The sequence below is a fragment of the Dendrobates tinctorius genome, unplaced genomic scaffold (assembly GCF_039654945.1).
Source record: "Dendrobates tinctorius isolate UK_male_01 unplaced genomic scaffold, ASM3965494v1 ptg000048l, whole genome shotgun sequence".
Taxonomy (NCBI): Eukaryota; Metazoa; Chordata; class Amphibia; order Anura; family Dendrobatidae; genus Dendrobates; species Dendrobates tinctorius.
In genome coordinates this window covers 7490001-7515740 of record NW_027361716.1, presented here as the reverse complement: position 1 = coordinate 7515740, position 25740 = coordinate 7490001, and the positions used below count along the sequence as shown (strand labels likewise).

The window sequence follows — 25740 nt, the reverse complement described above, 5'->3', positions numbered from 1 at the left end:
TTTTTGCTAATCCTACTTGATTGACAGCTTTGACCATGGTATTCCATGAATCCTTGAACTCTTTTTTTGTCTTTTATTATGTGGATTTTAAATTGCTTGTTTCATCATAAACATTGGGCATCGTCGATCTGAGTGCAGATGGAAAAATCAAAATGAGTGCCCAGGTTCCACTGAGATTTGAGCTCAGATCACAGTATTCAAAGTCCAGAGTGCTAACCATTACACCATGGAACCAACCAATACACAGTCATGGCTGCGGCTTGTTGTGCTGAATAAAGCATATGAAATCGTGAACGATGGCGAAAACAGGCTCCAAAGCTGCAGTGCAAATCTGCAATCATACGCAATGGTAAATTGATATCTTATAACCTTTCATTCCACAAATTTACCAACATTTCCACGATATCACAGCTAGGACAGTTTGAAATGTTGATGAAAAGTGGCTAGTAAAAAGATTGCTGTATCTGTTACTTGGAAAAAGTGTGAAAAAAATAAATTGCAAAACTTATACTGTTAGAAAACTGTTCATCCAGTAGTCGATAAAGATTAGCATTGCATGGTAAAAGGCTTCATCTGAGAGATAATTTAAGGTTTGTGCAAATCAAAGTGCATGTCCCAGTCCATTAGCCAGGACAGCGGTCTGTGGCTGCTGGACAAGATCGAGAGAAAAACCTCTTACCTGATGGCACCCACGGTGCTTCTTTTGATTAGCGGCAAGTCGCACATGTAATGTTGCTCCAGAATAGATTATCTAAAGAACAGTCAAAGATAAAGTCAGTTTGGTCCTAGAAACTCGCTCCATCACAGATCACTGTCATGGGGAAAAGACTAGTAAACATGCAAATTGAACAACAAAGATAAAAGGTCAAAAAGTTATTGAAACATAGACGTAATCGGCAGGATTTGCATCTGTGCGGGGACACCCCAATGGATTTCTAGCCCATCGCCTTAACCACTCGGCCACAAAGCTGTTATGAGTTTTACACACGTTTTCTAATAGCACCATGATCAAGCTCAGTGATCAACCCTCTGGAAGACATCTCAGAAAATGAAAAGAAAATACAAGGTCTCAGTAAAATGCAAAAATCTGATTTAAAGTCATCATCAATTGGAAGCATTCACAGTTTAAAGCTTTTCCCTTTTCATAATGTCGATTTGGAGTCAGTCAGCTCCAAAAACATCCTTAAAAATAATCCAAAAATGCTGAGAAGACTGAACATAATCATTTCCAAGTAAAAAAGACTTGATGTTCATTTGATCAGGCTTTGGAGCGTCTATTAACCATTTCAAGTTTCCAAAAATGTGCAGCGGTTAACTGAAATTATCATATCAATCTTCAGCTGTTTTTCACTTTGAAAAGCTCCATACCTATAATACAAGTCAAGGGTGAGGTTCGAAAGACCCTATAAAGGGTCCTGATTGACTTTTGTGTGCTACAAAAAAAGCCACAAAACACATTCAAAAGACGCCGAAAAGAATTTTTAGAAAAACACCACCAAAAATGTTTATAAGGCACTTTAGGAAATTCTGGAAAACACAAGAAAAGATGGTTTAGAGAAAAATCAAATACACTTCCTGAAGCCATTTTGGCTTCAAATCCTTGTCAGATTCACCCACTTGGAAAGAGTGTTATGTGAATATTGACTATATTCACAGAGTATGAGATTGTTTGGTATGACATAGACAATTTTAATTTTTGCTAATCCTTCTTGATCCTAATCCTACTGCTTTGACCATGGTATTCCATGAATCCTTGAACTCTTTTTTTGTCTTTTATTATGTGGATTTTAAATTGCTTGTTTCATCATAAACATTGGGCATCGTCGATCTGAGTGCAGATGGAAAAATCGAAATGTGTGCCCAGGTTCTACTGAGATTTGAACTCAGATCAATGGATTCAAAGTCCAGAGTGCTAACCATTACACCATGGAACCAACCATTACTCAATCATGGCTGCGGCTTGTTTTGCTGAATAAAGCATATGAAATCGTGAACGATGGCGAAAACAGGCTCCAAAGCTGCAGTGCAAATCTGCAATCATACACAATGGTAAATTGATATCTTATAACCTTTCATTCCACAAATTTACCAACATTTCCACGATATCACAGCTAGCGCAGTTTGAAATGTTGATGAAAAGTGGCTAGTAAAAAGATTGCTGTATCTGTTACTTGGAAAAAGTGTGAAAAAAATAAATTGCAAAACTTATACTGTTAGAAAACTGTTCATCCAGTAGTCGATAAAGATTAGCATTGCATGGTAAAAGGCTTCATCTGAGAGATAATTTAAGGTTTGTGCAAATCAAAGTGCATGTCCCAGTCCATTAGCCAGGACAGCGGTCTGTGGCTGCTGGACAAGATCGAGAGAAAAACCTCTTACCTGATGGCACCCACGGTGCTTCTTTTGATTAGCGGCAAGTCGCACATGTAATGTTGCTCCAGAATAGATTATCTAAAGAACAGTCAAAGATAAAGTCAGTTTGGTCCTAGAAACTCGCTCCATCACAGATCACTGTCATGGGGAATAGACTAGTAAACATGCAAATTGAACAACAAAGATAAAAGGTCAAAAAGTTTTTGAAACATAGACGTAGTCGGCAGGATTTGAACCTGCGCGGGGAGACCCCAATGGATTTCCACTCAGCCACGACTACTCGGACGTCAAGCTGTTATGAGTTTCACACATGTTTTCTAATAGCACCATGATCAAGCTCAGTGATCAACCCTCTCGAAGACATCTCAGAAAATGAAAAGAAAATACAAGGTCTCAGTAAAATGCAAAAATCTGATTTAAAGTCATCATCAATGGGAACCATTCACAGTTTAAAGCTTTTCCCTCTTCATAATGTGGATTTGGAGTCAGTCAGCTCCAAAAACATCCTTAAAAATAATCCAAAAATGCTGAGAAGACTGAACATAATCATTTCCAAGTAAAAAAAACATGATGTTCATTTGATCAGGCTTTGGAGCGTCTATTAACCATCTCAAGTTTCCAAAAATGTCCAGCGGTTAACTGAAATTACCATATCAATCTTCAGCTGTTTTTCACTTTGAACAGCTCCATACCTATAATACAAGTCAACGGTAAGGTTCGAAAGACACTATAAAGGGTCCTGATTGACTTTTGTGTGCTACAAAAAAAGCCACAAAACACATTCAAAAGACGCCGAAAAGAATTTTTAGAAAAACACCACCAAAAATGTTTATAAGGCACTTTAGGAAATTCTGGAAAACACAAGAAAAGATGGCTTAGAGAAAAATCAAAAACACTTCCTGAAGCCATTTTGGCTTCAAATCCTTGTCAGATTCACCCACTTGGAAAGAGTGTTATGTGAATATTGACTCAAGTCACAGAGTATGAGATTGCTTGGTATGACATAGACAATGAGTGACATAGACAATTTTAATTTTTGCTAATCCTACTTGATTGACAGCTTTGACCATGGTATTCCATGAATCCTTGAACTCTTTTTTTGTCTTTTATTATGTGTATTTTAAATTGCTTGTTTCATAATAAACATTGGGCATCGTCGATCTGAGTGCAGATGGAAAAATTGAAATATGTGCCCAGGTTCCACTGAGATTTGAATTCAGATAACAGGATTCAAAGTCCAAAGTGCTAACCATTACACCATGGAACCAACCATTACACAGTCATGGCTGCGGCTTGTTGTGCTGAATAAAGCATATGAAATCGTGAACGATGGCGAAAACAGGCTCCAAAGCTGCAGTGCAAATCTGCAATCATACACAATGGTAAATTGATATCTTATAACCTTTTATTCCACAAATTTACCAACATTTCCACGATATCACAGCTAGGACAGTTTGAAATGTTGATGAAAAGTGGCTAGTAAAAAGATTGCTGTATATGTTACTTGGAAAAATTGTAAAAAAAATAAATTGCAAAACTTATACTGTTAGAAAACTGTTCATCCAGTAGTTGATAAAGATTAGCACTGCATGGTAAAAGGCTTCATCTGAGAGATAATTTAAGGTTTGTGCAAATCAAAGTGCATGTCCCAGTCCATTAGCCAGGACAGCGGTCTGTGGCTGCTGGACAAGATCAAGAGAAAAACCTCTTACCTGATGGCACCCACGGTGCTTCTTTTGATTAGCGGCAAGTCGCACATGTAATGTTGCTCCAGAATAGATTATCTAAAGAACAGTCAAAGATAAAGTCAGTTTGGTCCTAGAAACTCGCTCCATCACAGATCACTGTCATGGGGAATAGACTAGTAAACATGCAAATTGAACAACAAAGATAAAAGGTCAAAAAATTATTGAAACATAGACGTAGTCGGCAGGATTTGAACCTGCGCGGGGAGACCCCAATGGATTTCTAGTCCATAGCCTTAACCACTCGGCCACGACTACTCGGACGTCAAGCTGTTATGAGTTTCACACATGTTTTCTAATAGCACCATGATCAAGCTCAGTGATCAACCCTCTGGAAGACATCTCAGAAAATGAAAAGAAAATACAAGGTCTCAGTAAAATGCAAAAATCTGATTTAAAGTCATCATCAATGGGAACCATTCACAGTTTAAAGCTTTTCCCTCTTCATAATGTGGATTTGGAGTCAGTCAGCTCCAAAAACATCCTTAAAAATAATCCAAAAATGCTGAGAAGACTGAACATAATCATTTCCAAGTAAAAAAGACTTGATGTTCATTTGATCAGGCTTTGGAGCGTCTATTAACCATCTCAAGTTTCCAAAAATGTCCAGCGGTTAACTGAAATTACCATATCAATCTTCAGCTGTTTTTCACTTTGAACAGCTCCATACCTATAATACAAGTCAACGGTAAGGTTCGAAAGACCCTATAAAGGGTCCTGATTGACTTTTGTGTGCTACAAAAAATGCCACAAAACACATTCAAAAGACGCCGAAAAGAATTTTTAGAAAAACACCACCAAAAATGTTTATAAGGCACTTTAGGAAATTCTGGAAAACACAAGAAAAGATGGCTTAGAGAAAAATCAAAAACACTTCCTGAAGCCATTTTGGCTTCAAATCCTTGTCAGATTCACCCACTTGGAAAGAGTGTTATGTGAATATTGACTCAAGTCACAGAGTATGAGATTGCTTGGTATGACATAGACAATGAGTGACATAGACAATTTTAATTTTTGCTAATCCTACTTGATTGACACCTTTGACCATGGTATTCCATGAATCCTTGAACTCTTTTTTTGTCTTTTATTATGTGGATTTTAAATTGCTTGTTTCATCATAAACATTGGGCATCGTCGATCTGAGTGCAGATGGAAAAATTGAAATGTGTGCCCAGGTTCCACTGAGATTTGAAGTCAGATAACATGATTCAAAGTCCAGCGTGCTAACCATTACACCATGGAACCAACCATTACACAGTCATGGCTGCGGCTTGTTGTGCTGAATAAAGCATATGAAATCGTGAACGATGGCGAAAACATTCTCCAAAGCTGCAGTGCAAATCTGCAATCATACACAATGGTAAATTGATATCTTATAACCTTTCATTCCACAAATTTACCAACATTTCCACGATATCACAGCAACGACAGTTTGAAATGTTGATGAAAAGTGGCTAGTAAAAAGATTGCTGTATCTGTTACTTGGAAAAAGTGTGAAAAAAATAAATTGCAAAACTTATACTGTTAGAAAACTGTTCATCCAGTATTTGATAAAGATTAGTATTGCATGGTAAAAGGCTTCATCTGAGAGATAATTTAAGGTTTGTGTAAATCAAAGTGCATGTCCCAGTCCATTAGCCAGGACAGCGGTCTGTGGCTGCTGGACAAGATCAAGAGAAAAACCTCTTACCTGATGGCACCCACGGTGCTTCTTTTGATTAGCGGCAAGTCGCACATGTAATGTTGCTCCAGAATAGATTATCTAAAGAACAGTCAAAGATAAAGTCAGTTTGGTCCTAGAAACTCGCTCCATCACAGATCACTGTCATGGGGAATAGACTAGTAAACATGCAAATTGAACAACAAAGATAAAAGGTCAAAAAGTTATTGAAACATAGACATGGTCAGCAGGTTTTGAACCTGCACAGGGAGACCCCAATGGATTTCTAGTCCATCGCCTTAACCACTCGGCCACGACTACTCGGACGTCAAGCTGTTATGAGTTTCACACATGTTTTCTAATAGCACCATGATCAAGCTCAGTGATCACCCCTCTGGAAGACATCTCAGAAAATGAAAAGAAAATACAAGGTCTCAGTAAAATGCAAAAATCTGATTTAAAGTCATCATCAATGGGAACCATTCACAGTTTAAAGCTTTTCCCTCTTCATAATGTGGATTTGGAGTCAGTCAGCTCCAAAAACATCCTTAAAAATAATCCAAAAATGCTGAGAAGACTGAACATAATCATTTCCAAGTAAAAAAGACTTGATGTTCATTTGATCAGGCTTTGGAGTGTCTATTAACCATCTCAAGTTTCCAAAAACGTCCAGCGGTTAACTGAAATTACCATATCAATCTTCAGCTGTTTTTCACTTTGAACAGCTCCATACCTATAATACAAGTCAACGGTAAGGTTCGAAAGACCCTATAAAGGGTCCTGATTGACTTTTGTGTGCTACAAAAAAAGCCACAAAACACATTCAAAAGACGCCGAAAAGAATTTTTAGAAAAACACCACCAAAAATGTTTATAAGGCACTTTAGGAAATTCTGGAAAACACAAGAAAAGATGGCTTAGAGAAAAATCAAAAACACTTCCTGAAGCCATTTTGACTTCAAATCCTTGTCAGATTCACCCACTTGGAAAGAGTGTTATGTGAATATTGACTCAAGTCACAGAGTATGAGATTGCTTGGTATGACATAGACAATGAGTGATATAGACAATTTTAATTTTGGCTAATCCTCCTTGATTGACAGCTTTGACCATGAATCCTTGAACTCTTTTTTTGTCTTTTATTATGTGGATTTTAAATTGCTTGTTTCATCATAAACATTGGGCATCGTCGATCTGAGTGCAGATGGAAAAATCGAAATGTGTGCCCAGGTTCCACTGAGATTTGAACTCAGATCACAGGATTCAAAGTCCAGAGTGCTAACCATTACACCATGGAACCAACCATTACACAGTCATGGCTGCGGCTTGTTGTGCTGAATAAAGCATATGAAATCGTGAACGATGGCGAAAACAGGCTCCAAAGCTGCAGTGCAAATCTGCAATCATACACAATGGTAAATTGATATCTTATAACCTTTCATTCCACAAATTTACCAACATTTCCATGATATCACAGCTAGGACAGTTTGAAATGTTGATGAAAAGTGGCTAGTAAAAAGATTGCTGTATCTGTTACTTGGAAAAAGTGTGAAAAAAATAAATTGCAAAACTTATACTGTTAGAAAACTGTTCATCCAGTAGTTGATAAAGATTAGCATTGCATGGTAAAAGGCTTCATCTGAGAGATAATTTAAGGTTTGTGCAAATCAAAGTGCATGTCCCAGTCCATTAGCCAGGACAGCGGTCTGTGGCTGCTGGACAAGATCAAGAGAAAAACCTCTTACCTGATGGCACCCACGGTGCTTCTTTTGATTAGCGGCAAGTCGCACATGTAATGTTGCTCCAGAATAGATTATCTAAAGAACAGTCAAAGATAAAGTCAGTTTGGTCCTAGAAACTCGCTCCATCACAGATCACTGTCATGGGGAATAGACTAGTAAACATGCAAATTGAACAACAAAGATAAAAGGTCAAAAAGTTATTTTAAACATAGACGTAGTCGGCAGGATTTGCACCTGCGCGTGGAGACACCAATGGATTTCAAGCTCATCGCCTTAACCACTCGGCCACGACTACTCAGACGTCAAGCTGTAATGAGTTTCACACACGTTTTCTAATAGCACCATGATCAAGCTCAGTGATCAACCCTCTGGAAGACATCTCAGAAAAAGAAAAGAAAATACAAGGTCTTAGTAAAATGCAAAAATCTGATTTAAAGTCATCATCATCAATGGGAACCATTCACTGTTTAAAGCTTTTCCCTCTTCATAATGTGGATTTGGAGTCAGTCAGCTCCAAAAACATCCTTAAAAATAATCCGAAAAAGCTGAGAAGACTGAACATAATCATTTCCAAGTAAAAAAGACTTGATGTTCATTTGATCAGGCTTTGGAGCGTCTATTAACCATCTCAAGCTTCCAAAAATGTCCAGCGGTTAACTGAAATTACCATATCAATCTTCAGATGTTTTTCACTTTGAACAGCTCCATACCTATAATACAAGTCAAGGGTAAGGTTCGAAAGACCCTATAAAGGGTCCTGATTGACTTTTGTGTGCTACAAAAAAAGCCACAAAACACATTCAAAAGACGCCGAAAAGAATTTTTAGAAAAACACCACCAAAAATGTTTATTAGGCACTTTAGGAAATTCTGGAAAACACAAGAAAAGATGGCTTAGAGAAAAATCAAAAACACTTCCTGAAGCCATTTTGGCTTCAAATCTTTGTCAGATTCACCCACTTGGAAACAGTGTTATGTGAATATTGACTCAAGTCACAGAGTATGAGATTGCTTCATATGACATAGAAAATGAGTGACAGACAATTTTAATTTTTGCTAATTATACTTGATTGACAGCTTTGACCATGGTATTCCATGAATCCTTGAACTCTTTTTTTGTCTTTTATTATGTGTATTTTAAATTGCTTGTTTCATCATAAACATTGGGCATCGTCGATCTGAGTGCAGATGGAAAAATCAAAATGTGTGCTCAGGTTCTACTGAGATTTCAACTCAGATGACTGGATCCAAAATCCAGAGTGCTAACCATTACACCATGGAACCAACCATGACGCAACCATGGCTGCGGCTTGTTTTGCTGAATAAAGCATATGAAATTGTGAACGATGGTGAAAACAGGCTCCAAAGCTGCAGTGCAAATCTGCAATCATACACAATGGTAAATTGATATCTTATAACCTTTCATTCCACAAATTTACCAACATTTCCACGATATCACAGCTAGCGCAGTTTGAAATGTTGATGAAAAGTGGCTAGTAAAAAGATTGCTGTATCTGTTACTTGGAAAAAGTGTGAAAAAAATAAATTGCAAAACTTATACTGTTAGAAAACTGTTCATCCAGTAGTCGATAAAGATTAGCATTGCATGGTAAAAGGCTTCATCTGAGAGATAATTTAAGGTTTGTGCAAATCAAAGTGCATGTCCCAGTCCATTAGCCAGGACAGCGGTCTGTGGCTGCTGGACAAGATCGAGAGAAAAACCTCTTACCTGATGGCACCCACGGTGCTTCTTTTGATTAGCAGCAAGTCGCACATGTAATGTTGCTCCAGAATAGATTATCTAAAGAACAGTCAAAGATAAAGTCAGTTTGGTCCTAGAAACTCGCTCCATCACAGATCACTGTCATGGGGAATAGACTAGTAAACATGCAAATTGAACAACAAAGATAAAAGGTCAAAAAGTTATTGAAACATAGATGTAGTCGGCAGGATTTGAACCAGCGCGGGGAGACCCCAATGGATTTCTAGTCCATCGCCTTAACCACTCGGCCACGACTACTCGGACGTCAAGCTGTTATGAGTTTCACACATGTTTTCTAATAGCACCATGATCAAGCTCAGCGATCACCCCTCTGGAAGACATCTCAGAAAATGAAAAGAAAATACAAGGTCTCAGTAAAATGCAAAAATCTGATTTAAAGTCATCATCAATGGGAACCATTCACAGTTTAAAGCTTTTCCCTCTTCATAATGTGGATTTGGAGTCAGTCAGCTCCAAAAACATCCTTAAAAATAATCCAAAAATGCTGAGAAGACTGAACATAATCATTTCCAAGTAAAAAAGACTTGATGTTCATTTGATCAGGTTTTGGAGCGTCTATTAACCATCTCAAGTTTCTAAAAATGTCCAGCGGTTAACTGAAATTACCATATCAATCTTCAGCTGTTTTTCACTTTGAACAGCTCCATACCTATAATACAAGTCAACGGTAAGGTTCGAAAGACCCTATAAAGGATCCTGATTGACTTTTGTGTGCTACAAAAAAAGCCACAAAACACATTCAAAAGACGCCGAAAAGAATTTTTAGAAAAACACCACCAAAAATGTTTATAAGGCACTTTAGGAAATTCTGGAAAACACAAGAAAAGATGGCTTAGAGAAAAATCAAAAACACTTCCTGAAGCCATTTTGGCTTCAAATCCTTGTCAGATTCACCCACTTGGAAAGAGTGTTATGTGAATATTGACTCAAGTCACAGAGTATGAGATTGCTTGGTATGACATAGACAATGAGTGATATTGACAGCTTTGACCATGAATCCTTGAACTCTTTTTTTGTCTTTTATTATGTGGATTTTAAATTGCTTGTTTCATCATAAACATTTGGCATCGTCGATCTGAGTGCAGATGGAAAAATCGAAATGCACTCTGGATTCAAAGTCGAGAGTGCTAACCATTACACCATGAAACCAACCATGACACAGTCATGGCTGCGGCTTGTTATGCTGAATAAAGCATATGAAATCGTGAACGATGGCGAAAACAGGCTCCAAAGCTGCAGTGCAAATCTGCAATCATACACAATGGTAAATTGATATCTTATAACCTTTCATTCCACAAATTTACCAACATTTCCACGATATCACAGCTAGGACAGTTTGAAATGTTGATGAAAAGTGGCTAGTAAAAAGATTGCTGTATCTGTTACTTGGAAAAAGTGTGAAAAAAATAAATTGCAAAACTTATACTGTTAGAAAACTGTTCATCCAGTAGTCGATAAAGATTAGCATTGCATGGTAAAAGGCTTCATCTGAGAGATAATTTAAGGTTTGTGCAAAGCAAAGTGCATGTCCCAGTCCATTAGCCAGGACAGCGGTCTGTGGCTGCTGGACAAGATCAAGAGAAAAACCTCTTACCTGATGGCACCCACCATGCTTTTTTTATTTAGCGGCAAGTCGCACATGTAATGTTGCTCCAGAATAGATTATCTAAAGAACAGTCAAATATAAAGTCAGTTTGGTCCTAGAAACTCGCTCCATCACAGATCACTGTCATGGGGAATAGACTAGTAAACATGCAAATTGAACAACAAAGATAAAAGGTCAAAAAGTTATTTTAAACATAGACGTAGTCGGCAGGATTTGCACCTGCGCGTTGAGACACAAATGGATTTCAAGCTCATCGCCTTAACCACTCGGCCACGACTACTCAGACGTCAATCTGTAATGAGTTTCACACACGTTTTCTAATAGCACCATGATCAAGCTCAGTGATCAACCCTCTGGAAGACATCTCAGAAAAAGAAAAGAAAATACAAGGTCTTAGTAAAATGCAAAAATCTGATTTAAAGTCATCATCATCAATGGGAACCATTCACTGTTTAAAGCTTTTCCCTCTTCATAATGTGGATTTGGAGTCAGTCAGCTCCAAAAACATCCTTAAAAATAATCCGAAAATGCTGAGAAGACTGAACATAATCATTTCCAAGTAAAAAAGACTTGATGTTCATTTGATCAGGCTTTGGAGCGTCTATTAACCATCTCAAGCTTCCAAAAATGTCCAGCGGTTAACTGAAATTACCATATCAATCTTCAGATGTTTTTCACTTTGAACAGCTCCATACCTATAATACAAGTCAAGGGTAAGGTTCGAAAGACCCTATAAAGGGTCCTGATTGACTTTTGTGTGCTACAAAAAAAGCCACAAAACACATTCAAAAGACGCCGAAAAGAATTTTTAGAAAAACACCACCAAAAATGTTTATTAGGCACTTTAGGAAATTCTGGAAAACACAAGAAAAGATGGCTTAGAGAAAAATCAAAAACACTTCCTGAAGCCATTTTGGCTTCAAATCTTTGTCAGATTCACCCACTTGGAAACAGTGTTATGTGAATATTGACTCAAGTCACAGAGTATGAGATTGCTTCATATGACATAGAAAATGAGTGACAGACAATTTTAATTTTTGCTAATTATACTTGATTGACAGCTTTGACCATGGTATTCCATGAATCCTTGAACTCTTTTTTTGTCTTTTATTATGTGTATTTTAAATTGCTTGTTTCATCATAAACATTGGGCATCGTCGATCTGAGTGCAGATGGAAAAATCAAAATGTGTGCTCAGGTTCTACTGCGATTTCAACTCAGATCACTGGATCCAAAATCCAGAGTGCTAACCATTACACCATGGAACCAACCATGACGCAACCATGGCTGCGGCTTGTTTTGCTGAATAAAGCATATGAAATTGTGAACGATGGTGAAAACAGGCTCCAAAGCTGCAGTGCAAATCTGCAATCATACACAATGGTAAATTGATATCTTATAACCTTTCATTCCACAAATTTACCAACATTTCCACGATATCACAGCTAGCGCAGTTTGAAATGTTGATGAAAAGTGGCTAGTAAAAAGATTGCTGTATCTGTTACTTGGAAAAAGTGTGAAAAAAATAAATTGCAAAACTTATACTGTTAGAAAACTGTTCATCCAGTAGTCGATAAAGATTAGCATTGCATGGTAAAAGGCTTCATCTGAGAGATAATTTAAGGTTTGTGCAAATCAAAGTGCATGTCCCAGTCCATTAGCCAGGACAGCGGTCTGTGGCTGCTGGACAAGATCGAGAGAAAAACCTCTTACCTGATGGCACCCACGGTGCTTCTTTTGATTAGCAGCAAGTCGCACATGTAATGTTGCTCCAGAATAGATTATCTAAAGAACAGTCAAAGATAAAGTCAGTTTGGTCCTAGAAACTCGCTCCATCACAGATCACTGTCATGGGGAATAGACTAGTAAACATGCAAATTGAACAACAAAGATAAAAGGTCAAAAAGTTATTGAAACATAGATGTAGTCGGCAGGATTTGAACCAGCGCGGGGAGACCCCAATGGATTTCTAGTCCATCGCCTTAACCACTCGGCCACGACTACTCGGACGTCAAGCTGTTATGAGTTTCACACATGTGTTCTAATAGCACCATGATCAAGCTCAGTGATCACCCCTCTGGAAGACATCTCAGAAAATGAAAAGAAAATACAAGGTCTCAGTAAAATGCAAAAATCTGATTTAAAGTCATCATCAATGGGAACCATTCACAGTTTAAAGCTTTTCCCTCTTCATAATGTGGATTTGGAGTCAGTCAGCTCCAAAAACATCCTTAAAAATAATCCAAAAATGCTGAGAAGACTGAACATAATCATTTCCAAGTAAAAAAGACTTGATGTTCATTTGATCAGGCTTTGGAGTGTCTATTAACCATCTCAAGTTTCCAAAAATGTCCAGCGGTTAACTCAAATTACCATATCAATCTTCAGCTGTTTTTCACTTTGTACAGCTCCATACCTATAATACAAGTCAACGGTAAGGTTCGAAAGACCCTATAAAGGGTCCTGATTGACTTTTGTGTGCTACAAAAAAAGCCACAAAACACATTCAAAAGACGCTGAAAAGAATTTTTAGAAAAACACCACTAAAAATGTTTATAATGCACTTTAGGAAATTCTGGAAAACACAAGAAAAGATGGCTTAGAGAAAAATCAAAAACACTTCCTGAAGCCATTTTGACTTCAAATCCTTGTCAGATTCACCCACTTGGAAAGAGTGTTATGTGAATATTGACTCAAGTCACAGAGTATGAGATTGCTTGGTATGACATAGACAATGAGTGATATAGACAATTTTAATTTTTGCTAATCCTCCTTGATTGACAGCTTTGACCATGAATCCTTGAACTCTTTTTTTGTCTTTTATTATGTGGATTTTAAATTGCTTGTTTCATCATAAACATTGGGCATCGTCGATCTGAGTGCAGATGGAAAAATCGAAATGTGTGCCCAGGTTCCACTGAGATTTGAAATCAGATCACAGGATTCAAAGTCCAGAGTGCTAACCATTACACCATGGAACCAACCATTACACAGTCATGGCTGCGGCTTGTTGTGCTGAATAAAGCATATGAAATCGTGAACGATGGCGAAAACAGGCTCCAAAGCTGCAGTGCAAATCTGCAATCATACACAATGGTAAATTGATATCTTATAACCTTTCATTCCACAAATTTACCAACATTTCCACGATATCACAGCTAGGACAGTTTGAAATGTTGATGAAAAGTGGCTAGTAAAAAGATTGCTGTATCTGTTACTTGGAAAAAGTGTGAAAAAAATAAATTGCAAAACTTATACTGTTAGAAAACTGTTCATCCAGTAGTTGATAAAGATTAGCATTGCATGGTAAAAGGCTTCATCTGAGAGATAATTTAAGGTTTGTGAAAATCAAAGTGCATGTCCCAGTCCATTAGCCAGGACAGCGGTCTGTGGCTGCTGGACAAGATCAAGAGAAAAACCTCTTACCTGATGGCACCCACGGTGCTTCTTTTGATTAGCGACAAGTCGCACATGTAATATTGCTCCAGAATAGATTATCTAAAGAACAGTCAAAGATAAAGTCAGTTTGGTCCTAGAAACTCGCTCCATCACAGATCACTGTCATGGGGAATAGACTAGTAAACATGCAAATTGAACAACAAAGATAAAAGGTCAAAAAGTTATTGAAACATAGACGTAGTCGGCAGTATTTGAACCTGCGCGGGGAGACCCCAATGGATTTCTAGTCCATCGCCTTAACCACTCGGCCACGACTACTCGGACGTCAAGCTGTTATGAGTTTCACACATGTTTTCTAATAGCACCATGATCAAGCTCAGTGATCAACCCTCTGGAAGACATCTCAGAAAATGAAAAGAAAATACAAGGTCTCAGTAAAATGCAAAAATCTGATTTAAAGTCATCATCAATGGGAACCATTCACAGTTTAAAGCTTTTCCCTCTTCATAATGTGGATTTGGAGTCAGTCAGCTCCAAAAACATCCTTAAAAATAATCCAAAAATGCTGAGAAGACTGAACATAATCATTTCCAAGTAAAAAAGACTTGATGTTCATTTGATCAGGTTTTGGAGCGTCTATTAACCATCTCAAGTTTCTAAAAATGTCCAGCGGTTAACTGAAATTACCATATCAATCTTCAGCTGTTTTTCACTTTGAACAGCTCCATACCTATAATACAAGTCAACGGTAAGGTTCGAAAGACCCTATAAAGGATCCTGATTGACTTTTGTGTGCTACAAAAAAAGCCACAAAACACATTCAAAAGACGCCGAAAAGAATTTTTAGAAAAACACCACCAAAAATGTTTATAAGGCACTTTAGGAAATTCTGGAAAACACAAGAAAAGATGGCTTAGAGAAAAATCAAAAACACTTCCTGAAGCCATTTTGGCTTCAAATCCTTGTCAGATTCACCCACTTGGAAAGAGTGTTATGTGAATATTGACTCAAGTCACAGAGTATGAGATTGCTTGGTATGACATAGACAATGAGTGATATTGACAGCTTTGACCATGAATCCTTGAGCTCTTTTTTGTCTTTTATTATGTGGATTTTAAATTGCTTGTTTCATCATAAACATTTGGCATCGTCGATCTGAGTGCAGATGGAAAAATCGAAATGCACTCTGGATTCAAAGTCGAGAGTGCTAACCATTACACCATGAAACCAACCATGACATAGTTATGGCTGCGGCTTGTTGTGCTGAATAAAGCATATGAAATCGTGAACGATGGCGAAAACAGGCTCCAAAGCTGCAGTGCAAATCTGCAATCATACACAATGGTAAATTGATATCTTATAACCTTTCATTCCACAAATTTACCAACATTTCCACGATATCACAGCTAGGACAGTTTGAAATGTTGATGAAAAGTGGCTAGTAAAAAGATTGCTGTATCTGTTACTTGGAAAATGTGTGAAAAAAATAAATTGCAAAACTTATACTGTTAGAAAACTGTTCATCCAGTAGTTGATAAAGATTAGCATTGCATGGTAAAAGGCTTCATCTGAGAGATAATTTAAGGTTTGTGCAAATCAAAGTGCATGTCCCAGTCCATTAGCAAGGACAGCGGTCTGTGGCTGCTGGACAAGATCAAGAGAAAAACCTCTTACCTGATGGCACCCACGGTGCTTCTTTTGATTAGCGGCAAGTCGCACATGTAATGTTGCTCCAGAATAGATTATCTAAAGAACAGTCAAAGATAAAGTCAGTTTGGTCCTAGAAACTCGCTCCATCACAGATCACTGTCATGGGGAATAGACTAGTAAACATGCAAATTGAACAACAAAGATAAAAGGTCAAAAAGTTATTGAAACATAGACATAGTCGGCAGTATTTGAACCTGCGCGGGGAGACCCCAATGGATTTCTAGTCCATCGCCTTAACCACTCGGCCACGACTACTCGGACGTCAAGCTGTTATGAGTTTCACACATGTTTTCTAATAGCACCATGATCAAGCTCAGTGATCAACCCTCTGGAAGACATCTCAGAAAATGAAAAGAAAATACAAGGTCTCAGTAAAATGCAAAAATCTGATTTAAAGTCATCATCAATGGGAACCATTCACAGTTTAAAGCTTTTCCCTCTTCATAATGTGGATTTGGAGTCAGTCAGCTCCAAAAACATCCTTAAAAATAATCCAAAAATGCTGAGAAGACTGAACATAATCATTTCCAAGTAAAAAAGACTTGATGTTCATTTGATCAGGTTTTGGAGCGTCTATTAACCATCTCAAGTTTCCAAAAATGTCCAGCGGTTAACTGAAATTACCATATCAATCTTCAGCTGTTTTTCACTTTGAACAGCTCCATACCTATAATACAAGTCAACGGTAAGGTTCGAAAGACCCTATAAAGGATCCTGATTGACTTTTGTGTGCTACAAAAAAAGCCACAAAACACATTCAAAAGACGCCGAAAAGAATTTTTAGAAAAACACCACCAAAAATGTTTATAAGGCACTTTAGGAAATTCTGGAAAACACAAGAAAAGATGGCTTAGAGAAAAATCAAAAACACTTCCTGAAGCCATTTTGGCTTCAAATCCTTGTCAGATTCACCCACTTGGAAAGAGTGTTATGTGAATATTGACTCAAGTCACAGAGTATGAGATTGCTAGGTATGACATAGACAATGAGTGATATTGACAGCTTTGACCATGAATCCTTGAACTCTTTTTTGTCTTTTATTATGTGGATTTTAAATTGCTTGTTTCATCATAAACATTTGGCATCGTCGATCTGAGTGCAGATGGAAAAACCGAAATGCACTCTGGATTCAAAGTCGAGAGTGCTAACCATTACACCATGAAACCAACAATGACATAGTCATGGCTGCGGCTTGTTGTGCTGAATAAAGCATATGAAATCGTGAACGATGGCGAAAACAGGCTCCAAAGCTGCAGTGCAAATCTGCAATCATACACAATGGTAAATTGATATCTTATAACCTTTTATTCCACAAATTTACCAACATTTCCACGATATCACAGCTAGGACAGTTTGAAATGTTGATGAAAAGTGGCTAGTAAAAAGATTGCTGTATCTGTTACTTGGAAAAATTGTGAAAAAAATAAATTGCAAAACTTATACTGTTAGAAAACTGTTCATCCAGTAGTTGATAAAGATTAGCATTGCATGGTAAAAGGCTTCATCTGAGAGATAATTTAAGGTTTGTGGAAATCAAAGTGCATGTCCCAGTCCATTAGCCAGGACAGCGGTCTGTGGCTGCTGGACAAGATCAAGAGAAAAACCTCTTACCTGATGGCACCCACGGTGCTTCTTTTGATTAGCGGCAAGTCGCACATGTAATGTTGCTCCAGAATAGATTATCTAAAGAACAGTCAAAGATAAAGTCAGTTTGGTCCTAGAAACTCGCTCCATCACAGATCACTGTCATGGGGAATAGACTAGTAAACATGCAAATTGAACAACAAAGATAAAAGGTCAAAAAGTTATTGAAACATAGACGTAGACGGCAGGATTTGAACCTGCGCGGGGAGACCCCAATGGATTTTTAGTCCATCGCCTTAACAACTCGTCCACGACTACTCGGACGTCAAGCTGTTATGAGTTTCACACATGTTTTCTAATAGCACCATGATCAAGCTCAGTGATCAACCCTCTGGAAGACATCTCAGAAAATGAAAAGAAAATACAAGGTCTCAGTAAAATGCAAAAATCTGATTTAAAGTCATCATCAATGGGAACCATTCACAGTTTAAAGCTTTTCCCTCTTCATAATGTGGATTTGGAGTCAGTCAGCTCCAAAAACATCCTTAAAAATAATCCAAAAATGCTGAGAAGACTGAACATAATCATTTCCAAGTAAAAAAGACTTGATGTTCATTTGATCAGGCTTTGGAGCGTCTATTAACCATCTCAAGTTTCCAAAAATGTCCAGCGGTTAACTGAAATTACCATATCAATCTTCAGCTGTTTTTCACTTTGAACAGCTCCATACCTATAATACAAGTCAACGGTAAGGTTCGAAAGACCCTATAAAGGGTCCTGATTGACTTTTGTGTGCTACAAAAAAAGCCACAAAACACATTCAAAAGACGCCGAAAAGAATTTTTAGAAAAACACCACCAAAAATGTTTATAAGGCACTTTAGGAAATTCTGGAAAACACAAGAAAAGATGGCTTAGAGAAAAATCAAAAACACTTCCTGAAGCCATTTTGGCTTCAAATCCTTGTCAGATTCACCCACTTGGAAAGAGTGTTATGTGAATATTGACTCAAGTCACAGAGTATGAGATTGCTTGGTATGACATAGACAATGAGTGACATAGACAATTTTAATTTTTGCTAATCCTACTTGATTGACAGCTTTGACCATGGTATTCCATGAATCCTTGAACTCCTTTTTTTGTCTTTTATTATGTGTATTTTAAATTGCTTGTTTCATCATAAACATTGGGCATCGTCGATCTGAGTGCAGATGGAAAAATTGAAATGTGTGCCCAGGTTCCACTGAGATCGGAAGTCAGATAACATGATTCAAAGTCCAGCGTGCTAACCATTACACCATGGAACCAACCATTACACAATCATGGCTGCGGCTTGTTGTGCTGAATAAAGCATATGAAATCGTGAGCGATGGCGAAAACAGGCTCCAAAGCTGCAGTGCAAATCTGCAATCATACACAATGGTAAATTGATATCTTATAACCTTTCATTCCACAAATTTACCAACATTTCCACGATATCACAGCTAGGACAGTTTGAAATGTTGATGAAAAGTGGCTAGTAAAAAGATTGCTGTATCTGTTACTTGGAAAAATTGTGAAAAAAATAAATTGCAAAACTTATACTGTTAGAAAACTGTTCATCCAGTAGTTGATAAAGATTAGCATTGCATGGTAAAAGGCTTCATTTGAGAGATAATTTAAGGTTTGTGCAAATCAAAGTGCATGTCCCAGTCCATTAGCCAGGACAGCGGTCTGTGGCTGCTGGACAAGATCAAGAGAAAAACCTCTTACCTGATGGCACCCACGGTGCTTCTTTTGATTAGCGGCAAGTCGCACATGTAATGTTGCTCCAGAATAGATTATCTAAAGAACAGTCAAAGATAAAGTCAGTTTGGTCCTAGAAACTCGCTCCATCACAGATCACTGTCATGGGGAATAGACTAGTAAACATGCAAATTGAACAACAAAGATAAAAGGTCAAAAAGTTATTGAAACATAGACGTAGTCGGCAGGATTTGAACCTGCGCGGGGAGACCCCAATGGATTTTTAGTCCATCGCCTTAACAACTCGTCCACGACTACTCGGACGTCAAGCTGTTATGAGTTTCACACATGTTTTCTAATAGCACCATGATCAAGCTCAGTGATCAACCCTCTGGAAGACATCTCAGAAAATGAAAAGAAAATACAAGGTCTCAGTAAAATGCAAAAATCTGATTTAAAGTCATCATCAATGGGAACCATTCACAGTTTAAAGCTTTTCCCTCTTCATAATGTGGATTTGGAGTCAGTCAGCTCCAAAAACATCCTTAAAAATAATCCAAAAATGCTGAGAAGACTGAACATAATCATTTCCAAGTAAAAAAGACTTGATGTTCATTTGATCAGGCTTTGGAGCGTCTATTAACCATCTCAAGTTTCCAAAAATGTCCAGCGGTTAACTGAAATTACCATATCAATCTTCAGCTGTTTTTCACTTTGAACAGCTCCATACCTATAATACAAGTCAATGGTAAGGTTCAAAAGACCCTATAAAGGGTCCTGATTGACTTTTGTGTGCTACAAAAAAAGCCACAAAACACATTCAAAAGACGCCGAAAAGAATTTTTAGAAAAACACCACCAAAAATGTTTATAAGGCACTTTAGGAAATTCTGGAAAACACAAGAAAAGATGGCTTAGAGAAAAATCAAAAACACTTCCTGAAGCCATTTTGGCTTCAAATCCTTGTCAGATTCACCCACTTGGAAAGAGTGTTATGTGAATATTGACTCAAGTCACAGAGTATGAGATTGCTTGGTATGACATAGACAATTTTAATTTTTGCTAATCCTACTTGATTGACAGCTTTGACCATGGTATTCCATGAATCCTTGAACTCTTTTTTTGTCTTTTATTATGTGTATTTTAAATTGCTTGTTTCATCATAAACATTGGGCATCGTCGATCTGAGTGCAGATGGAAAAATTGAAATGTGTGCCCAGGTTCCACTGAGATTGGAAGTCAGATAACATGATTCAAAGTCCAGCATGCTAACCATTACACCATGGAACCAACCATTACACAGTCATGGCTGCGGCTTGTTGTGCTGAATAAAGCATATGAAATCGTGAGCGATGGCGAAAACAGGCTCCAAAGCTGCAGTGCAAATCTGCAATCATACACAATGGTAAATTGATATCTTATAACCTTTTATTCCACAAATTTACCAACATTTCCACGATATCACAGCTAGGACAGTTTGAAATGTTGATGAAAAGTGGCTAGTAAAAAGATTGCTGTATCTGTTACTTGGAAAAATTGTGAAAAAAATAAATTGCAAAACTTATACTGTTAGAAAACTGTTCATCCAGTAGTTGATAAAGATTAGCATTGCATGGTAAAAGGCTTCATCTGAGAGATAATTTAAGGTTTGTGCAAATCAAAGTGCATGTCCCAGTCCATTAGCCAGGACAGCGGTCTGTGGCTGCTGGACAAGATCAAGAGAAAAACCTCTTACCTGATGGCACCCACGGTGCTTCTTTTGATTAGCGGCAAGTCGCACATGTAATGTTGCTCCAGAATAGATTATCTAAAGAACAGTCAAAGATAAAGTCAGTTTGGTCCTAGAAACTCGCTCCATCACAGATCACTGTCATGGGGAATAGACTAGTAAACATGCAAATTGAACAACAAAGATAAAAGGTCAAAAAGTTATTGAAACATAGACGTAGTCGGCAGGATTTGAACCTGCGCGGGGAGACCCCAATGGATTTTTAGTCCATCGCCTTAACAACTCGTCCACGACTACTCGGACGTCAAGCTGTTATGAGTTTCACACATGTTTTCTAATAGCACCATGATCAAGCTCAGTGATCAACCCTCTGGAAGACATCTCAGAAAATGAAAAGAAAATACAAGGTCTCAGTAAAATGCAAAAATCTGATTTAAAGTCATCATCAATGGGAACCATTCACAGTTTAAAGCTTTTCCCTCTTCATAATGTGGATTTGGAGTCAGTCAGCTCCAAAAACATCTTTAAAAATAATCCAAAAATGCTGAGAAGACTGAACATAATCATTTCCAAGTAAAAAAGACTTGATGTTCATTTGATCAGGCTTTGGAGCGTCTATTAACCATCTCAAGTTTCCTAAAATGTCCAACGGTTAACTGAAATTACCATATCAATCTTCAGCTGTTTTTCACTTTGAACAGCTCCATACCTATAATACAAGTCAACGGTAAGGTTCGAAAGACCCTATAAAGGGTCCTGATTGACTTTTGTGTGCTACAAAAAATGCCACAAAACACATTCAAAAGACGCCGAAAAGAATTTTTAGAAAAACACCACCAAAAATGTTTATAAGGCACTTTAGGAAATTCTGGAAAACACAAGAAAAGATGGCTTAGAGAAAAATCAAAAACACTTCCTGAAGCCATTTTGGCTTCAAATCCTTGTCAGATTCACCCACTTGGAAAGAGTGTTATGTGAATATTGACTCAAGTCACAGAGTATGAGATTGCTTGGTATGACATAGACAATGAGTGACATAGACAATTTTAATTTTTGCTAATCCTACTTGATTAACAGCTTTGACCATGGTATTCCATGAATCCTTGAACTCTTTTTTTGTTTTTTATTATGTGGATTTTAAATTGCTTGTTTCATCATAAACATTGGGGATCGTCGATCTGAGTGCAGATGGAAAAATCGAAATGTGTGCCCATGTCCCACTGAGATTTGAACTCAGCTCACAGGATTCAAAGTCCAGAGTGCTAACCATTACACCATGGAACCAACCATGACACAGTCATCACTGCGGCTTGTTGTACTGAATAAAGCATATGAAATCGTGAACGATGGCGAAAACAGGCTCCAAAGCTGCAGTGCAAATCTGCAATCATACACAATGGTAAATTGATATCTTATAACCTTTCATTCCACAAATTTACCAACATTTCCACGATATCACAGCTAGGACAGTTTGAAATGTTGATGAAAAGTGGCTAGTAAAAAGATTGCTGTATCTGTTACTTGGAAAAAGTGTGAAAAAAATAAATTGCAAAACTTATACTGTTAGAAAACTGTTCATCCAGTAGTTGATAAAGATTAGCATTGCATGGTAAAAGGCTTCATCTGAGAGATAATTTAAGGTTTGTGCAAATCAAAGTGCATGTCCCAATCCATTAGCCAGGACAGCGGTCTGTGGCTGCTGGACAAGATCAAGAGAAAAACCTCTTACCTGATGGCACCCACGGTGCTTCTTTTGATTAGCGGCAAGTCGCACATGTAATGTTGCTCCAGAATAGATTATCTAAAGAACAGTCAAAGATAAAGTAAGTTTGGTACTAGAAACTCGCTCCATCACAGATCACTGTCATGGGGAATAGACTAGTAAACATGCAAATTGAACAACAAAGATAAAAGGTCAAAAAGTTTTTGAAACATAGACGTAATCGGCAGGATTTGAACCTGCGCGGGGAGACCCCAATGGATTTTTAGTCCATCGCCTTAACAACTCGTCCACGACTACTCGGACGTCAAGCTGTTATGAGTTTCACACATGTTTTCTAATAGCACCATGATCAAGCTCAGTGATCAACCCTCTGGAAGACATCTCAGAAAATGAAAAGAAAATACAAGGTCTCAGTAAAATGCAAAAATCTGATTTAAAGTCATCATCAATGGGAACCATTCACAGTTTAAAGCTTTTCCCTCTTCATAATGTGGATTTGGAGTCAGTCAGCTCCAAAAACATCCTTAAAAATAATCCAAAAATGCTGAGAAGACTGAACATAATCATTTCCAAGTAAAAAAGACTTGATGTTCATTTGATCAGGCTTTGGAGCGTCTATTAACCATCTCAAGTTTCCAAAAATGTCCAGCGGTTAACTGAAATTACCATATCAATCTTCAGCTGTTTTTCACTTTGAACAGCTCCATACCTATAATACAAGTCAACGGTAAGGTTCGAAAGACCCTATAAAGGGTCCTGATTGACTTTTGTGTGCTACAAAAAAAGCCACAAAACACATTCAAAAGACGCCGAAAAGAATTTTTAGAAAAACACCACCAAAAATGTTTATAAGGCACTTTAGGAAATTCTGGAAAACACAAGAAAAGATGGCTTAGAGAAAAATCAAAAACACTTCCTGAAGCCATTTTGGCTTCAAATCCTTGTCAGATTCACCCACTTGGAAAGAGTGTTATGTGAATATTGACTCAAGTCACAGAGTATGAGATTGCTTGGTATGACATAGACAATGAGTGACATAGACAATTTTAATTTTTGCTAATCCTACTTGATTGACAGCTTTGACCATGGTATTCCATGAATCCTTGAACTCCTTTTTTTGTCTTTTATTATGTGTATTTTAAATTGCTTGTTTCATCATAAACATTGGGCATCGTCGATCTGAGTGCAGATGGAAAAATTGAAATGTGTGCCCAGGTTCCACTGAGATCGGAAGTCAGATAACATGATTCAAAGTCCAGCGTGCTAACCATTACACCATGGAACCAACCATTACACAATCATGGCTGCGGCTTGTTGTGCTGAATAAAGCATATGAAATCGTGAGCGATGGCGAAAACAGGCTCCAAAGCTGCAGTGCAAATCTGCAATCATACACAATGGTAAATTGATATCTTATAACCTTTCATTCCACAAATTTACCAACATTTCCACGATATCACAGCTAGGACAGTTTGAAATGTTGATGAAAAGTGGCTAGTAAAAAGATTGCTGTATCTGTTACTTGGAAAAATTGTGAAAAAAATAAATTGCAAAACTTATACTGTTAGAAAACTGTTCATCCAGTAGTTGATAAAGATTAGCATTGCATGGTAAAAGGCTTCATTTGAGAGATAATTTAAGGTTTGTGCAAATCAAAGTGCATGTCCCAGTCCATTAGCCAGGACAGCGGTCTGTGGCTGCTGGACAAGATCAAGAGAAAAACCTCTTACCTGATGGCACCCACGGTGCTTCTTTTGATTAGCGGCAAGTCGCACATGTAATGTTGCTCCAGAATAGATTATCTAAAGAACAGTCAAAGATAAAGTCAGTTTGGTCCTAGAAACTCGCTCCATCACAGATCACTGTCATGGGGAATAGACTAGTAAACATGCAAATTGAACAACAAAGATAAAAGGTCAAAAAGTTATTGAAACATAGACGTAGTCGGCAGGATTTGAACCTGCGCGGGGAGACCCCAATGGATTTTTAGTCCATCGCCTTAACAACTCGTCCACGACTACTCGGACGTCAAGCTGTTATGAGTTTCACACATGTTTTCTAATAGCACCATGATCAAGCTCAGTGATCAACCCTCTGGAAGACATCTCAGAAAATGAAAAGAAAATACAAGGTCTCAGTAAAATGCAAAAATCTGATTTAAAGTCATCATCAATGGGAACCATTCACAGTTTAAAGCTTTTCCCTCTTCATAATGTGGATTTGGAGTCAGTCAGCTCCAAAAACATCCTTAAAAATAATCCAAAAATGCTGAGAAGACTGAACATAATCATTTCCAAGTAAAAAAGACTTGATGTTCATTTGATCAGGCTTTGGAGCGTCTATTAACCATCTCAAGTTTCCAAAAATGTCCAGCGGTTAACTGAAATTACCATATCAATCTTCAGCTGTTTTTCACTTTGAACAGCTCCATACCTATAATACAAGTCAATGGTAAGGTTCAAAAGACCCTATAAAGGGTCCTGATTGACTTTTGTGTGCTACAAAAAAAGCCACAAAACACATTCAAAAGACGCCGAAAAGAATTTTTAGAAAAACACCACCAAAAATGTTTATAAGGCACTTTAGGAAATTCTGGAAAACACAAGAAAAGATGGCTTAGAGAAAAATCAAAAACACTTCCTGAAGCCATTTTGGCTTCAAATCCTTGTCAGATTCACCCACTTGGAAAGAGTGTTATGTGAATATTGACTCAAGTCACAGAGTATGAGATTGCTTGGTATGACATAGACAATTTTAATTTTTGCTAATCCTACTTGATTGACAGCTTTGACCATGGTATTCCATGAATCCTTGAACTCTTTTTTTGTCTTTTATTATGTGTATTTTAAATTGCTTGTTTCATCATAAACATTGGGCATCGTCGATCTGAGTGCAGATGGAAAAATTGAAATGTGTGCCCAGGTTCCACTGAGATTGGAAGTCAGATAACATGATTCAAAGTCCAG

At 37.6% G+C, this 25740-nt stretch overlaps 14 non-coding genes across 14 annotated transcripts; all 14 read right to left on the bottom strand.

Annotated features, from left to right (window-relative positions):
• Positions 1-1862: 1862 nt before the first annotated feature.
• TRNAQ-UUG (transfer RNA glutamine (anticodon UUG)) lies at positions 1863-1934 on the bottom strand. Its single transcript has one exon. It is a non-coding gene; the product is annotated as a tRNA-Gln (tRNA).
• Positions 1935-4294: 2360 nt separating this feature from the next.
• On the bottom strand, positions 4295-4376 carry TRNAS-AGA (transfer RNA serine (anticodon AGA)). Its single transcript has one exon. It is a non-coding gene; the product is annotated as a tRNA-Ser (tRNA).
• A 2628-nt stretch (positions 4377-7004) lies between these two features.
• TRNAQ-UUG (transfer RNA glutamine (anticodon UUG)) lies at positions 7005-7076 on the bottom strand. Its single transcript has one exon. It is a non-coding gene; the product is annotated as a tRNA-Gln (tRNA).
• A 655-nt stretch (positions 7077-7731) lies between these two features.
• Positions 7732-7813, bottom strand: TRNAS-UGA (transfer RNA serine (anticodon UGA)). The gene has a single exon. It is a non-coding gene; the product is annotated as a tRNA-Ser (tRNA).
• A 1642-nt stretch (positions 7814-9455) lies between these two features.
• TRNAS-AGA (transfer RNA serine (anticodon AGA)) lies at positions 9456-9537 on the bottom strand. The gene has a single exon. It is a non-coding gene; the product is annotated as a tRNA-Ser (tRNA).
• A 1567-nt stretch (positions 9538-11104) lies between these two features.
• On the bottom strand, positions 11105-11186 carry TRNAS-UGA (transfer RNA serine (anticodon UGA)). Its single transcript has one exon. It is a non-coding gene; the product is annotated as a tRNA-Ser (tRNA).
• A 1642-nt stretch (positions 11187-12828) lies between these two features.
• Positions 12829-12910, bottom strand: TRNAS-AGA (transfer RNA serine (anticodon AGA)). The gene has a single exon. It is a non-coding gene; the product is annotated as a tRNA-Ser (tRNA).
• A 1631-nt stretch (positions 12911-14541) lies between these two features.
• TRNAS-AGA (transfer RNA serine (anticodon AGA)) lies at positions 14542-14623 on the bottom strand. The gene has a single exon. It is a non-coding gene; the product is annotated as a tRNA-Ser (tRNA).
• Positions 14624-16188: 1565 nt separating this feature from the next.
• TRNAS-AGA (transfer RNA serine (anticodon AGA)) lies at positions 16189-16270 on the bottom strand. Its single transcript has one exon. It is a non-coding gene; the product is annotated as a tRNA-Ser (tRNA).
• Positions 16271-17835: 1565 nt separating this feature from the next.
• On the bottom strand, positions 17836-17917 carry TRNAF-AAA (transfer RNA phenylalanine (anticodon AAA)). The gene has a single exon. It is a non-coding gene; the product is annotated as a tRNA-Phe (tRNA).
• A 1642-nt stretch (positions 17918-19559) lies between these two features.
• TRNAF-AAA (transfer RNA phenylalanine (anticodon AAA)) lies at positions 19560-19641 on the bottom strand. The gene has a single exon. It is a non-coding gene; the product is annotated as a tRNA-Phe (tRNA).
• Positions 19642-21266: 1625 nt separating this feature from the next.
• Positions 21267-21348, bottom strand: TRNAF-AAA (transfer RNA phenylalanine (anticodon AAA)). The gene has a single exon. It is a non-coding gene; the product is annotated as a tRNA-Phe (tRNA).
• Positions 21349-22989: 1641 nt separating this feature from the next.
• On the bottom strand, positions 22990-23071 carry TRNAF-AAA (transfer RNA phenylalanine (anticodon AAA)). Its single transcript has one exon. It is a non-coding gene; the product is annotated as a tRNA-Phe (tRNA).
• A 1642-nt stretch (positions 23072-24713) lies between these two features.
• Positions 24714-24795, bottom strand: TRNAF-AAA (transfer RNA phenylalanine (anticodon AAA)). The gene has a single exon. It is a non-coding gene; the product is annotated as a tRNA-Phe (tRNA).
• Between the last annotated feature and the right edge of the window lie 945 nt (positions 24796-25740).